The following is a 14,171-nucleotide window of genomic DNA, read 5'->3' on the forward strand; positions in this document are numbered from 1 at the left end:
GCAGAACATCTTAGTTTGATTCCTTTGGTCCTTCCTTAAGCCTCGTTTGCTTAGTTTGAGCAGGTGGGGGAAGATAAAACTGCACGTTACTCTGTAATTCAACCTCTTATTTTCCATCACTGGTATCTCAGTTTATACCTTCTGTTAGACCCAAGCACAAAAGATAGCACTGAACAAGCCCATTGTCACTGAGGCCAATCAAATGATTTCTCAAAACTTTACATTTTTCCTTACTGTTTATCAGATTCTTTTGGGTGTCAAAGACCTGAACACAGGCCCCACGAGTGGGCTGATTCAGGCAGCAGATAGAATTAGCAATGTGTCTGCTGAGGGCTTGCATCCATTTTGAGTGGGATATTCCTGGGACAGTAGTCAGGGGCTGGACATGCGTATAAAATTTGTGCCGGCCTACTCTGTTGTGTGGTGTGTATTTGTGGAACATGTTGGCTTTGCCATGAAAACACACAGCACTGTTTTCCTTGCTGAAGAGGATGCATTTCAACTTTCAGACGAAACCCTTCCCTTTCTGGCTTGTGGATCGGTCCTGTCGTAGGGCAATGGAGCCGTTTAGCACAGCACATTTAATCCTTTGGGCTGACTCAACTACCCTGGTTTCCTCTTGCTGCTTCATCAGTCTGCTCCGCCGCGTGGCTATTGATTGGAGTGATACTTGACCCTCTCTCCAGCACTCTCTCATTCTGTTCGTTCTTACGTGTCTCTTGTTCACTCACTGTCTGTCTCAGTTGTTTTATTCTATCCTTGTTAGCAGTGTTGCTGGGGGATCTTTTGTCAGTGCAGCTGCTCCCCCAAGCCAAGTATCGGGTTGTGCCTAATTGTTCTTCTAAGAGCGCTAAAGTGAATCTGTCGGCTTTTTCCAGGCCCCCTGTACAACGCTCAGCCAGCAAGTGGTTCACATATCTTTTTGCTTTAAAAAAAGGGAGGAGCACTGTTGGATGCTGGAGACAGCCAAGTTCTGGAAGGAGATGAGAGCCGCACAGGAGGCAGCAGACCAGAGCTGTGCTATGGGTTTATTGTCAGAGGTGTCTGGAGCCCTGGGTAGTTGCAGTGTGTATTTGTGGCAGCCCTGTGAAGCTGCGTATGATCTGAGGACACTTCTTTTCTCTGTGGTGCTGGGAGGTCTAATCTCAAGGGAAAGGGATGAGCTTGTGCAGGTTCACGCTGAGTGGCTCCATCTCAGTTTGGTGAGCAGTTTTTTCCATTAGAGTTTGTATATACGAGGATTGGTATTTGCCGTTCTTGCTAACCCAGCATCTCCTACGTTGCTGGAGTCAAAGCAAGAAAAAAGTGAAAAGTAATCAGAAAGTGATTGATTAAACTAGACAGTGAACAACTGAGCAAGGGAGGCTGTGGTGGACAGCTTGCAAATAATAAAATGTAAGGGTGCTGAGCTGTTTGCATGTGAGATCTGCATCCAGCTGTGTTCAGGTGGGGAAGGACATGGGGTTTAAGGAACAGACAGGTTGCAATCATGAATATGGGAGAAATCAACAAGAGACTTTATTCACAGTGGATAATATTACCAGTTCATTCAGGGTGGCATTGGAGGTAACGTCTTTTTCTTGATGCGTGGGAAAGTGAAGTAAGTAAATCATTTTTTTTATTTTTTGTAGGCCTACATGAAGTGTGAAGGATATCTGTTCTCTTCTAATTGACGTGAAGTTCGCGGTGCCTCATTTCTTCTCAAGGTAAATGTGAAGGTCCTTTAATTTCTTCTACCGGTTTTTATTAGCTGAGAAGCATCTCAGTTCTGAAGTGGGTATTTCTGTTCTACCAATGCTGGGATATGAAGGATTGTGACTACTTTTTGTGTGTGTGATTCTAGCAGACCCTTAGGGAATTAGCTATGCCTCTATCACTTGGTGTTTGCATTGGTACCGCTCCTCAGTCTGTCTTGCCTTCCAACTGAAGCATGGCACTTCTAGGATTGTTGCCTTATTGACCAGGTAGAGAAAGCGCAGGGTTTTGCCATTATACGGTTGGATACGTGAGTATTTCGGTCTTTTTCTGTGCCAAACTGAGTAAAGACGGCCAAAGGAAATGTGTCTGAGTTGTTACAAACTGACTCTCAAACTACTCAAGGATGTAATGTCTAATATACAAATAACGTACACAGTGTGACCTCGACCTGTTTTTAGATAGACTGTGTTGCAGGAGTCAGGAGCTGTGAGAGGACATAAAAACAAACCTAAGGTCTTCTGTTACTGACTAGAACAAGCGAGGACTGGGAACGTGACCAGGACCCATAACCCCAGAGACTGGGGGTGCTTCTGGGGGAAGCTGTGTCAGCTGGAGCTAGGGGAAATGCTTTGCTTGGTAAGAGTTGCCTAAGATTATCCTGCCACACTCGCAGTGTAGTGTCTGTGCCTACCAAATGAAACAAAAGCTGTAGCAAAGTCGCCCGTAGGTTTTCAGGACTCCTCTGGTACTTTGCTTTTTGAGAACTCTGTGGAACATTTTGGAAACATGCTGGGTTATTTGTTCTTGTCACTTGCTCTGCCCGGATCGGGTGCTTCTACCAGGAGTTAATGCAATCCAAAATAACTTAATTAAACTAGGTCACTGACGTACACGAACGTTCTCACTGCGTCAGAATACATCAGCTCCTTTGAAAACGTACTGTGTCTTTGGATGTCGCTGCTTGCCACTGATGGAATAGGAGACAAAATACCAGGCTAGATGGCTCTTTGCTTTAACCCAGGCAGCTAGGCTTATGCCAAAAAGCAAAGAGTAAGAACATGAATAAAGGTAAGCACTGAAGTAGATAACCTCGGGAGACTGTGCATTCTCTCTCTAAAGACCTCCAATGGCAAGCATCGTTCAGGAGTGATGCAGATCTAGTTCAGTCTGCCTGGGGACGGGTGAACTGACCTTTGAAAGTTCCTTCCAGCCCTATAAAGAACAAGAACAAACAAACATAATCACAGCTCCGCAGAAGTGTCCATCTTTTCAGAGATTTTCAGATCTGAGACATCTAAGCATGCCATCAGGCTGTCTACTTTGCGTTGTCGCCAGACCGTCAGAGCTCTTGCTCGTTTCCAATGCTGACGGTAGCTTACTGCGTTGAAGAAGCCATTTCCGCTGAGCAGAAAACTCAGCTAGAAAATGATTTTGTGGATTAAAACCTAATCGATAACAGCAGCAGCAAGCTTTGGTGTAATCAGCTGAATGCTGGAGCTTCCATCTGGCACATGAGGCTGTGGCAGAGCCAAGCGGAGTCCAAGAGCTGTATCGCACCCTTGAGCCGTGCGGGGCGCGTAACGCTGCTGTCGGTAGGAGCAGCGGGTGTGAAGGCACGTGCGTGTGTCTGCGCGGTGAGCAGCCAAGGCACAGTCGTGTCAGCTGTGCTCAGCGGGCTTTGGCTATGTTCTTCGGATGTGAACCTCACGGGGATGAAACATTACTAACCAAGAACTAAAGATTAGTACAGAGGCTACAATCTTTTCCGTATCACTTAGCGCGAACGTAGCACTTCTCGAATGAGAACCAATTAATTTTTGTAGCGCGCCTGTGGAGTACATAAGAAAAATGAAACCCTTGACTTGCTGAAATCAGTGAGAGCTTTGTTTCTGACTTCTCTGGAGCCCGAGTTTTACTTCAAAAATACAAATCTTCATCTCTTTTTTGTTTATAGCTTACAGTTACACAACAGAGGGCAGACGTAGATACTGGCTTCCATCCTGGCAGTGGGTAGACCTTTCCTGATTTTCCAGGGCTTTTAGGACTCTTTACACGTTTGGTTCCTTTGCCTGTAACGAGAGCTTTTCATTGCAGCTTACGTGGGTTTTCTTTTGAAACTTACTACAAACCCACAGGTAAGTTTTAAGGCCTTTTTTATTCCAGTACCAAGTACAGACATTCATTTCTTTTTGGCTTTTCCCCTTGGACATAATGGTAATGGGCTGATAAGGGGGAAAGAAAAGTACCTGTTCAGGTTGAGATACAGTGATTGCAGATTCAAAAATAGGAAATAGTCCAAGTTATAGTAACAGGGGAAGGAAGCGGCGGATATGAAAGAGCCAGGCATATGCACAAAGGGAAGCGCCCTCTTTGATTGCACCCAGATCAAGTATCTGGTAACTTTAACAGTATCTTTGACTCCCTCTGGCCCACATGAATCTTTTCTAGTACAGATTGGAAGGACGTTGTAAAGAATTTTGCAGATGTTTATTGTTTTATTACCTTTCCCTTGCAAATTTGAAGTTTGATAAAAGTTATCTCTGAGATATCCAATTTCTGACATTTTGACCAGTTCTCATCTGCTAAAGTCCAAAAATACCTTAAAAAGACAACTGCAGCAGTATAGCATACGTGGCTATTTTTACCTGATTATCAAACCCCAAAGACTGAAGAACATCAGTTTCGACGGGCAGAGAAATTCCAGTGGTGAAAGAAAGGCTGACATTAGCCTTTCCATCACTGTGCTTGACAGTATATGCTTTTATATGTGCCTGTGTGTTTATTTACTGCTCCCAAAAGCTGTCGTATAATACTGCATTTCAGATTTCCAGATTCCAGAAGCTGCTTCTTTGATCTCGTATTCCTACAAATTAATTTTCTTCTCTCCAAACTGAGTTGGGATTTTTCTTGTCTCGTAGAACTGGCAAGTTCTCTAGCCACTGTACCTATTTCTGTACCACACTGGTGGTCTACATCATTGTATTAATAGACAGAAAATGGAGCTGGGTTAAGCAGAGGAGCAATGCGACCTGTGCTATGTGGATACTTCTGCCACAGACATCCTCCGTTTTGGCCACAGCTGTTATTCTTTTGTCCCTATAAATTTGTACGAACCATCTTGCCGTGCCTATTCTGTGGTTGCTTAATTAATGTTTGTAAATCGTTTTGAAGTTATGGAGACTACTGGCTGTCAAAAAGGCAGTATATAGTCGTCATGAGGACAGTGGAACATGCAGCAACATGAGGGATTCTGTGTGCAAAGAGCGACCACTCCCCAAGGACCGTGGTGTCATGGCCAGAGGGAATAGCCAGGAGGGGGTATTTCTGGTGAAATGGCCAAAACCTCCCTTCCAGTATATTGTGCATCCGTGGCTTTCCAAATGCGAACTAACTAACCATGCACTGAAACAAACCCAGCACATGAGCCAAATGAATCAATAGAAATATTTTCCAAGTCTGGAAATACAGATTTCAGTGTTGAAACATAGGGCAATTCATGCTCTGCTCGAGGCAGCGGGGCATTCAGATTGTCTGAATTTTCCGCTTGCTTCGTTTAAAGCAATGCGACAGCAGTACGAGACAGTGAATTTTGGAAAGGTGATGCTGTCTTCTGTAGATAATGCTGGCCCATCCTGGACCTGGAGTGTTTCCCTTCTATGCCAGACCCCCGAGGTCAGAGCATTTGGTCTTTGCAGAGAAGTGTTTTCTCAAAATCCAGTAGCGCTACTTTTCTGTTCTAACGACTCTATTGATCTCCATTGATTTCAGTTACAGTTGTACAAAACCGAGGCAAAGCAGGAGCTTTTGCAGGGAAGCTTTTTTAATTACAGGAAGCAACTGTATTTTCACATGGGCTTAAGGAAAACTTTGTGCTCGTTTCAGAAGGCATGTGTCCGAGACGTGGTGTTTTGTTTGCTCACCTTTTGTATTATTGTAACCTAAATTGTTTTTATTACTGAAAGCTTTCACGCTGGTGGTACAAAAGTGGTGCTGTGGAGCTTTAGAGCTAGAGCTATGCTGCCAGTCCAGTGTGGATAAGCAGTAGCAAATGGGCAGTCCTAGCATCTCGGTTGCTTCCTTAGTAAAAAGTATTTCAGTCTCAGTCCTTTGCAAGAATCTCTTAGCTCAGTACTTATGTCAATGACATCTGAGATTGAAAGTGTTTTGCTGACAAGGTCATTAATATTTTAGTGTATTGTTTAAGAATCAATAAACAAGTATTCAGAATAGCTTTTTTAAGTAGAGTGCTCACAGCAGGGTTAAGACTGGAACTTCCACATCCTTCAGTCTTTCTCAGATCAAGGCTCTTTCCTTTTCCTTGAATAAATCTACTCAATTAGTTGATGAGATTTTGATTTCTTTCTTCTTCACCTACCCTTTAGTAACAGTTTACATGCAGTAACAGTAACTAGCATGCTGTCTGCTCCCATCAAAATAGCTTAGCTGCTATCTGTGTAGAGATTTATCCTAAGAATACAAGGGGTAAAATTGTAGGATTGTGCATGTGATTTTTTAAGAGCATTAACATAGCTGTGTTTGTCTCTTGGCTTTTGCTCCCGGTGGTTTTACAATATACTGTCATGTTAACCGAGCTGAGCTGCGTATGAGAAAATAGCTTCATCTCCTTCAAATACCCGTCTCTTACAAATGTTTCTGCAAAAGGATGGCTTTTGGAACATCTCCCGAACTAACAGATACCAGCTTTGTCATATTTAAATGGGAAGTAATTTTAGATTTAAATTCCTTTCGCTGCAGATATTCTTCCTGTGTCCCCCAAGAAAGATTCAAACATTGTCTTCCAGAGACCGAGGATAAAACCTAAAAGAGATTATGGATCGGATTCTGCCCTTGAGCCCACCTAGATCAGGGATCAGGCCAATAGCATCTGCTGAGTTACAGGGCTTTACAAAAAGAACGGAATCCGATGGATGGTCTCAAATCATGATGATTTGTTGATATTGCCGTCACACGCAGGTCTGCAGTTGAGATCAGAGACCTATTTCCCCCTGGTCCAGACTTAGAATGAGAAATGGCTGAATGGTTGTAGTAGCCTCAAAGATTGCAATGCTGACTGCATAAAAATAAGAACATGTCATTTTAAGCAAGTTGCTCTGCTTATTTAAATCAAGCAGTGAGCTGACCCCACAGTTAACTATCGTCCTATGATGGGAGCTCAGACTGCTGATTTTCCATCCTTTGCACTGCTGTGTTTGCAGGGAGAGGGTTAACAGGCAGGCCCAGCTACTGCCTAGAGGAGGAGGTATGAGAGGTCTAGGCAGGGTTCTGAGCCTACACAGTAAATCAGTGGCTAAAAGTAATTCAGTTGTTCTTTTGCTTGTAACTATGGCGTTCTGCAGAAATCCTAATTTTCTTAAAAGAAAGAAAAAGGTTGCTAGGAAGATGATAGACATTCTCAGTGCATGGTCATCACCAGACTTCATTTGCTCCCCTTTTCCTGCAGCTGAGACAAAATGAAGTGGCATTTGTTTTCATTTGTAAAAACACAGTTTATCTGCAGTTCACAGAAACCACTTCAAATGGGTTTATTTTCTGGAGCCATTTCCTGTCCTTCTTTGTGACTGTGGAAAAGGACACAGTACTGTTAGCAGAAGCACTCTTGATGTAGAAAGAATCCTTAATGCTTCCCAAGACAACAGCATCTCCTCTTGCTGACGGAGACTCTGTTGCTTGGGGAGTTCAACCTCCTGATTAACTGGGGGATGAAGAACAGAATCTAGCAGAAGGATCCCAACACCGGAATAAAGTGGGAGATTTTTTACTCCAGTTTCCTAACAATTTAATCTGCCTGCCTTCCTCCACGTTGCGCAGAATGAGATCCCTTTGATGCCCCCAACCTTTGTCAAATTAGTGGATCAGATGCCCCCCAGGGAGGTGAGCTTGCTGGGCAGAGGGCAACAGTCTGCCCAGCACTTTTTTCCATTTATTTAGAGACGCTGTCTCTCATTTTGGCTTTTTTTTCCTCTCATTTTGTTGCCCTTTTCAGCCATTAAGGGGAAGGTATCCCATGTTTATTTTTCTCAGAAGTTAAGAAAAAATGGCTGGATTTGGAAAATCTTGTATAGAAAAATACAGCACTTAAGGGTTTTGTAAGTGAATTTGACACGTTCACAGGGCTCGTGGGGAAGCGATAGCATTAAATGGGCAACATCGATGTTCTTGAATATGGGGGGAAGAAGCAATTTTCCACACCGTGAAAGCCTCACCTTTCTTTATGGAAGTAGAAAGGTTAGTGTTTCCTGATAAATATTGGAAGTAGAGCTTCTACCAAAAAAAAAAAAAAAATTCTGGCTGGAGTGAGAGGAAGGGAAGGAGCTGAGCTCAATGGATGAGCTCATGCTTTCATTTGACACCAATTTCAGCAGAGCTGAGATTTCACCTCTCAGAGCTGGTAGGTCACCTAGTCCATCCCACAACCTGATGGCAGAATCAGCTCAATCTAAATGGCTTCAGGGAAAGGCTCGTATTAAAAGCTTGCGGAGTGACTGTCAACTTTACAGAGGAATTTTCATCTATCTATAGGTATGTAAGTCAATGACTGCCCACAGCTAAAATTGATTTAAATCAAAACTGCATGGAGGCTATCTACACAAACCAGCCTGGAGAGCAAAGACACACATACTCCTCAAAAATCACAGCAGAACGGCAAGGAGAAACCCTGCTATACTTCAATGGCAGTGTTATATGTTAGGGAGACGAGCAGAAACAAAGTGTCCTTTGGTTCAATAGCTGTGCAGGTTATAGAGGGCGATGCAGTGAGAAGTTTACTCCTGAGCCTTCTCTTATGAATTAATTTCCCTGCTGCTTCTTTTCCCTCTTCATCTGCTCTGCTTCTTTCATACTGTTCCTTGCCACTGCCCTACCACTTTCCTGACTTTGCACGGACTATCAGAGGCAATGCCAACATGTAAGAAAGTGTGAGTACGTTCGTGGTGCGTCCCCGCGTGGCATGCTGTGTTCTCTCCCAATCAGCTGATTTAAGAGAGAATTTCTGAAGTTTTTAAAATGTAGACAGCAAATGTTCCTTCATTTTGGACTGATGGACTGAATTGACTGGGTGCCTGGAAAAACATCCCTATGAAAAAGTACTTGAAAAGCAAATGGAAATTAAGACATTTCAGCTGGAGATGAATCAGAGGGGGATGTAAGAGCATTTTGTAAAATGCTACCTCAGTGAAAAGGACCAGAGACTTCAACTTACTCTTTTTTATGCAATCAGAAAAATTGGTGTTAAATTGCAAGGCCAACCATTTAGAGCTAATCAGATGACCTGAATATTAGAGAGGTAAGTAGTGGAACAAGAAATTATTGAATCAATAACATATTAGGATTAGATATTTTGCAGGTGTTGAAGACATTCACAGTGATGTCGGAGAGCTCATAAGAATAACAAGTAGACTCATTCATACTTCGGAATATAGGTCACCTGTAAGTAACTAGGGGGGCTAGGAAGAAACTTAAACTCATAGGCAAGCTATTTTATAATTTTTTTAGAGGATTTTTTTCAGTCTGTCTTTGTGGCAGATTTTTAAGAGACTAGGTGCTTCATTAGATATCCCTCTGCCCTGATGCAAAATTATATTCCCTTTGTTCTTTGCTCCTCAGACTTTCATACAGGGCCAAATTTGCGCCTTCCTAGAAAGCTTCATGGAAACTCTTCTCTAGCAGGCTCCACATTTTCATAAGAACTGCAGATAAACTGCTCTGTAAGCTTCTGAGCATTGATTATTTTTTGACGAGATCCTGGAAGAAGCTGGTAGCCTGTGGCACTGGATGAATTCTGGGGCTGTACTACCATCAACATTTGAAAATTAGCATTTGCTCCAGCTGGGGCTTACTATATAGTGCTCCATTTTTAGAGCCTCTGTGTATAACGCTTTCATTAACAGTGCTGGGCCATTCCAGTTTGGATGGCTCCAGCACCCATTGTGCTCAGTGCTGTGCAAAACCATTCTAAGAAGTAACATCTTTTCCAACCGATTTACAAAATGAGACCCACTTTCACATTGCACATTTTACCTGAGCTTCCCCTTCTCCTTCCAGATTTAGGCACTCATTTATCTATTTTGCTTGGTTTTTTTTTCCTTTTTTCTGAAGCTGCGTGTCTTTGAGGTGAGAACAGCTTTCTCTCTCTTCGCTGCAGTTCCTAACAAAAGGGCCAAATCCACAGAAGAGCTGGATTTTATTTCTGTGGTGAAAATAGGGCTGGAAGATACTGCACCAGGTTGTCTGCTACTCACGTGTCCTAGTGACGTATCAATCCTGATAGCACGTGCTTATAACGACAGACAGAATAAAACTTAAGCCCAGAGAGGCGTAGAGGTTGCTCAAGGGAGGCCTGACTTTACCTCTGGTACCCAGCGTTGTGTGTTCTGCACTAAACGAATCGCCTCTCAGTTGCAATGAGCGATTCCTTCATTTTGAGGCTTCTCTCAAAATGAAGCTAGCAGCAGAGCCCTGCAATTGCCTGTTGCCATATTCAGCACTGTGTTCCCGACTCGAGATGTAAAAGTCCTCTTTGAGGGCTGTTTACCAGAGTGTCCCTATGACAGACATTGACAGAAAGTGAAAGGGAATTTGTAACAGTGATTACTTTTTGTCTAGCCTGAATCATCATCATTATAAGTAATAGCTTGGAAAGTTGTTCAGCTTGCTTGTCCGTAATGAATGGTGTTCAATAGCCTCTGTATCTTGAGAGGCTTTGTTGTCAGATGCAAGTTCGTCGGCAATATTGGAGCTGTGTTTGGCATGCTGTGGCGATCAAAGAATAATGAAATGTTAATAGATGGTTCTCTCTGTTTTTGCAAAATATAATTTGTTCCCATTGTTTCAAAGTGAAGGGACATGCCTACGCTAAGTCTACCAGCAGAAGCTTTTCAGCTGATGTTGCGTCCCCAGGCTGCCAGATGCAGAGGCTGGATTTGCAGCAGGTGGAAGTTAGCCTGGCATCACCACGTTGGGTGCAGTTTTGCTGGTGCAGAGCAGCTGGGACACTGGCCCAAAGAGCTCAGATGCTCCTGAGTGCATCTGCTCACAGCTCATTTTTGCATATCCACTTCGGCAGCTTTGCAGAAGCCTAACTTCCTTGGCATCGTGCCACTGCAGCCTCCTCCTGCACCGATTGCATCCTCTTCCTCCAGCCCCCCTGCCTCCAGATTCAAAATGGCTCGCTCCCTGTTTCCCCCAGCACCCACTTAGAGTCATGTGAGAGTGTCATGAGCAGCTGGGTCTCTTTAGGCAGCTGTTGAGTCTGACACTAGCTCTTGAGTCAAGAGGTTTCATTGCAGCAAGGTGATAACAACCACTTTGCATTCAATTTTAGTCACAGAGAAGAAAGTTTCAGCTTCCCTGAGGTTGAAAGGAAAATACAAAGGTCTGAGTCCTCCTTGGAGGGCGCTGCTCCTGGTAAGGCAAAGGAGAGTAATTGCCCGCTGTCTTAAGCTGGTATCAGGGATCCCAGTGATTGATTTCCCGAGAGCCCACATTGAATCCTGGCTGGATGCTGTAAGTCTCCCCCCATATTAAATCTCATTTTGCCCAGTGTGTCTTGTTTCAGCGTAATGTGTTCTTCATGTTATAAAAGAAGCAGGTGAGAAATTGGTATAAGGAAGGAGCGGAGGGAGCCCAGAACAGTCCCACTGTGTTTTATTTTCCTTTCTAAGACTGAAATGCAGACAGCTCTGTGTTTTACTTCTTCTTCATCCCTACCTGCTCACAGCCCCAAGCTACCGCAGTTTTAGCACTTGCCACTTACAGTTGGCCAAAGTCCAGGAAAAGGTCTAGGGTCCTTTATGAAACGATAGCATGCAGGTACGCTAGGCAGGTCCAGAAACGGACTTATCAGACATACTGCACAGGGAGACCAGGCATGCGGCTGAGGTGCAGAGCCCTTTTCTGTGCTGGACCGCTCTTTGTACAACCTCGTGGCCTTTGAAGATAAGCCTGGTACAACCTTCAGAGACCCCCTCCCATGTTCCTGGGGGAGATACCATTAAAAATGTAACTGAAATCAGGTTATATTGTAGGAAAGTTGATAACGAGCAAGGAGACGGAAGGGTGCTTCAGTATCTGTTTGATCAATCTAGCTGTGCAGATGGCAGTTGTTATGCCTGCATGACAAAGAATTAAACGTGGGAGCTGCCTTCTTCCCAGAGAGGTGAGGTGCTCGCTGGAGCATTTCAAACCAGCTGGGAATGTTCAAGTAGAGTTTGGAGCTTTTTGCAAGGGAAAGATTGAAGCAGAGGCACGCTTTAGTGAGTCAAAGCCAGCCTCTGCTTTTGCCTGCGTTCCTGTGGGAGTTGCAGCTTGAGTTCGTCGTGCTTCTTGAAGGCCAGGTATCCCGGCTGGGGTGCCTGGCCCACAGCAGCACACGTGGGCTTCCCTCTGGTCAGCGCTGCTCTGCCCGGGGTCCACGCAGCCTCTCCACGAGCATCGGAGACTTCAGTTCCTATAAGGCCTTGCGTTAGCTTAGCCAGAGTTTCACAGTTCTGCTTTATTTGATGCTAAATAAAGCTGGAAATGGGCTGCAGGTGTGTGATGAACACACCATCCTGTACAACCTACTGCACGGTCCTTGGGCGAAAATGCCACTTTAAGAGGGGACTTTTTAAGAAATGAAAACAGCATTCGAAACACAATTTTGACTTTTTTGTCCCCAAATGAACATTTGTGACACAGGCATCTAAAGCAAAAATGCTGTGTAGTCAGGGTAATTTTGAAAGGTATTTTTATTTTTTTATAAAAGCACATATGTTTTAACAGAAGATTTTCTTTTGGATAGCAGCGTTTTTACCGTCACTCGTCCCTGTGCTGACTAACCAGGGCTTCCTTTCCTGTCCCATTGGGCAGGGAGAAAAGCATCCTGTGGGAGCATCTCTGAGTGCACTGGGAAAAGCAGCAACGTGTTCCAGCTGCAGCTCAGCATCCTCAGAACAAAGACAGAGGCACCCTATCAATATGGCTATTTCTGAACCCAAAGGTGAAAGTAGAGGCAGGTGGGAATGAAATATTTTGTCGTCTTAAAATAAGAAATCCTGAATGCACAGGCTTTTTTTTGTGGCTATGCAGTAGCCCCCACAACCTGAGGGAAAACAGATTTGAAAACCAGATGAAAGGAACTCACTAATTATTTAAGAGGGTAGCTGCATCCAGGAGCCAGTAAGCTCCAAGCAGCAGAGCAATTATCCTCTCTTCCCAACTTCTGCCCTACATGCCACAAATTGGGGTTGGGGAGGAGGGTAGGAAAGGAGTGAAGGAGGCAACACTTGTTTACGTATCAGATCTGTACGTGCAGTTGTTCTCTTTCCCTCTGCCCATCCCTTGTTTGCATCAGCACTTGAAGGCTGAACTATTTCTTACCGCCTTTGCTGGTTTGATCCTCGGAGAGGAGCGTTTTTATTAGCCATGATGAGATGTGGACGTCCCGCAGGTCTGCAGGGAGCAAGGAAGAGGGAAGTGGGCATGGGAAAGGGCAGGGGAGAGTCTGTCCCAACCAAAACATAAATCTCAGGCCAGACCTCCCTGGATCTGCGAAGGCACGCCACCAGCTCACAGATCTCATTATCAAATCCTGGGAGCCAGCACAGCTGCTCCTGTCAGCACAAAAGCCATCAGGTTCAAATCGGTTCTGTGTGTGCGCGAAGCGTGACAATTTTCTCGCGTTCTCATCAGCGCCAGGCTCGGCCAGTACCCGCTTTTGTTTCCACCAGAGCGGAGTTGCAGCTCCACAGATAGGTCCCTTTTGGGGTTTAGGAGGCAATGCTGGCCCAGTAGAACTGGAGGTTCAGGAGATTTGCCTGGCATGCATGACAGGAGAACTTGAGACAAATCTTTTCACCTTCCTGTACCCCATTTTCCCCGTTTGAAAAGAAGGATAATTATTCCGGTCTCCGTGATACTCTTTGAGATGCATGAGCAGCTAAGTATCGTGATACTTACCGTCTCTTACGGTGACACTTCAGACAGAGGCAAGTAGGCACAAAAACATCAATAATCTTGCAACGCTGCCATCATACACTTAACCTTTGTTTTAAAATTCCAGCTCTCCTGAGTCTGCACGGTGAAGAACAATTGAAATTGTTCGGAGGAAACCCTCCAAAAATCAAAGCACCTAGTAATAAAGGGAAGCATAAGATAGCAAATATTACTGGTTCTTCAATAACCACATTTACATACAAATATTTTATGCATGCAAAAATATGCATCCATTTTTTTTAGATTTGTCTAAAATGCAGATAGATACAAAAGCTGTTTTTTTTAGTGCTCTTTCTCATATGCACTTTCAAGAATGAATTTCAGTAACCCCTTTTCTCCCAGTTGGTAATTGATATCCTTTTCTCTTTCTCTGCTCTTGTTTGGTGTGTAACTTATGGCTGAAGGTTTATAACCTGATTATCTGTTATGCTGAAAGAACTTCCTTATTAAATGTCTTTGTTTTAAGATTCCTCTCTTCCATC

The 14,171-nt window shown here is 44.1% G+C and overlaps 1 long non-coding RNA gene across 1 annotated transcript in view; it reads left to right on the forward strand.

Moving 5' to 3' along the window:
* LOC104149862 (uncharacterized) overlaps positions 1-14,171 on the forward strand; it is a 257,799-nt gene that overhangs the window by 92,407 nt on the left and 151,221 nt on the right. The window contains exon 3 of the long non-coding RNA XR_695406.2: positions 1,632-1,706. This is a non-coding gene — a long non-coding RNA (uncharacterized lncRNA). The remainder of the gene's footprint in view (positions 1-1,631; positions 1,707-14,171) is intronic.

This window comes from Struthio camelus, chromosome 4, assembly GCF_040807025.1.
Source record: "Struthio camelus isolate bStrCam1 chromosome 4, bStrCam1.hap1, whole genome shotgun sequence".
NCBI classification, from domain to species: Eukaryota; Metazoa; Chordata; class Aves; order Struthioniformes; family Struthionidae; genus Struthio; species Struthio camelus.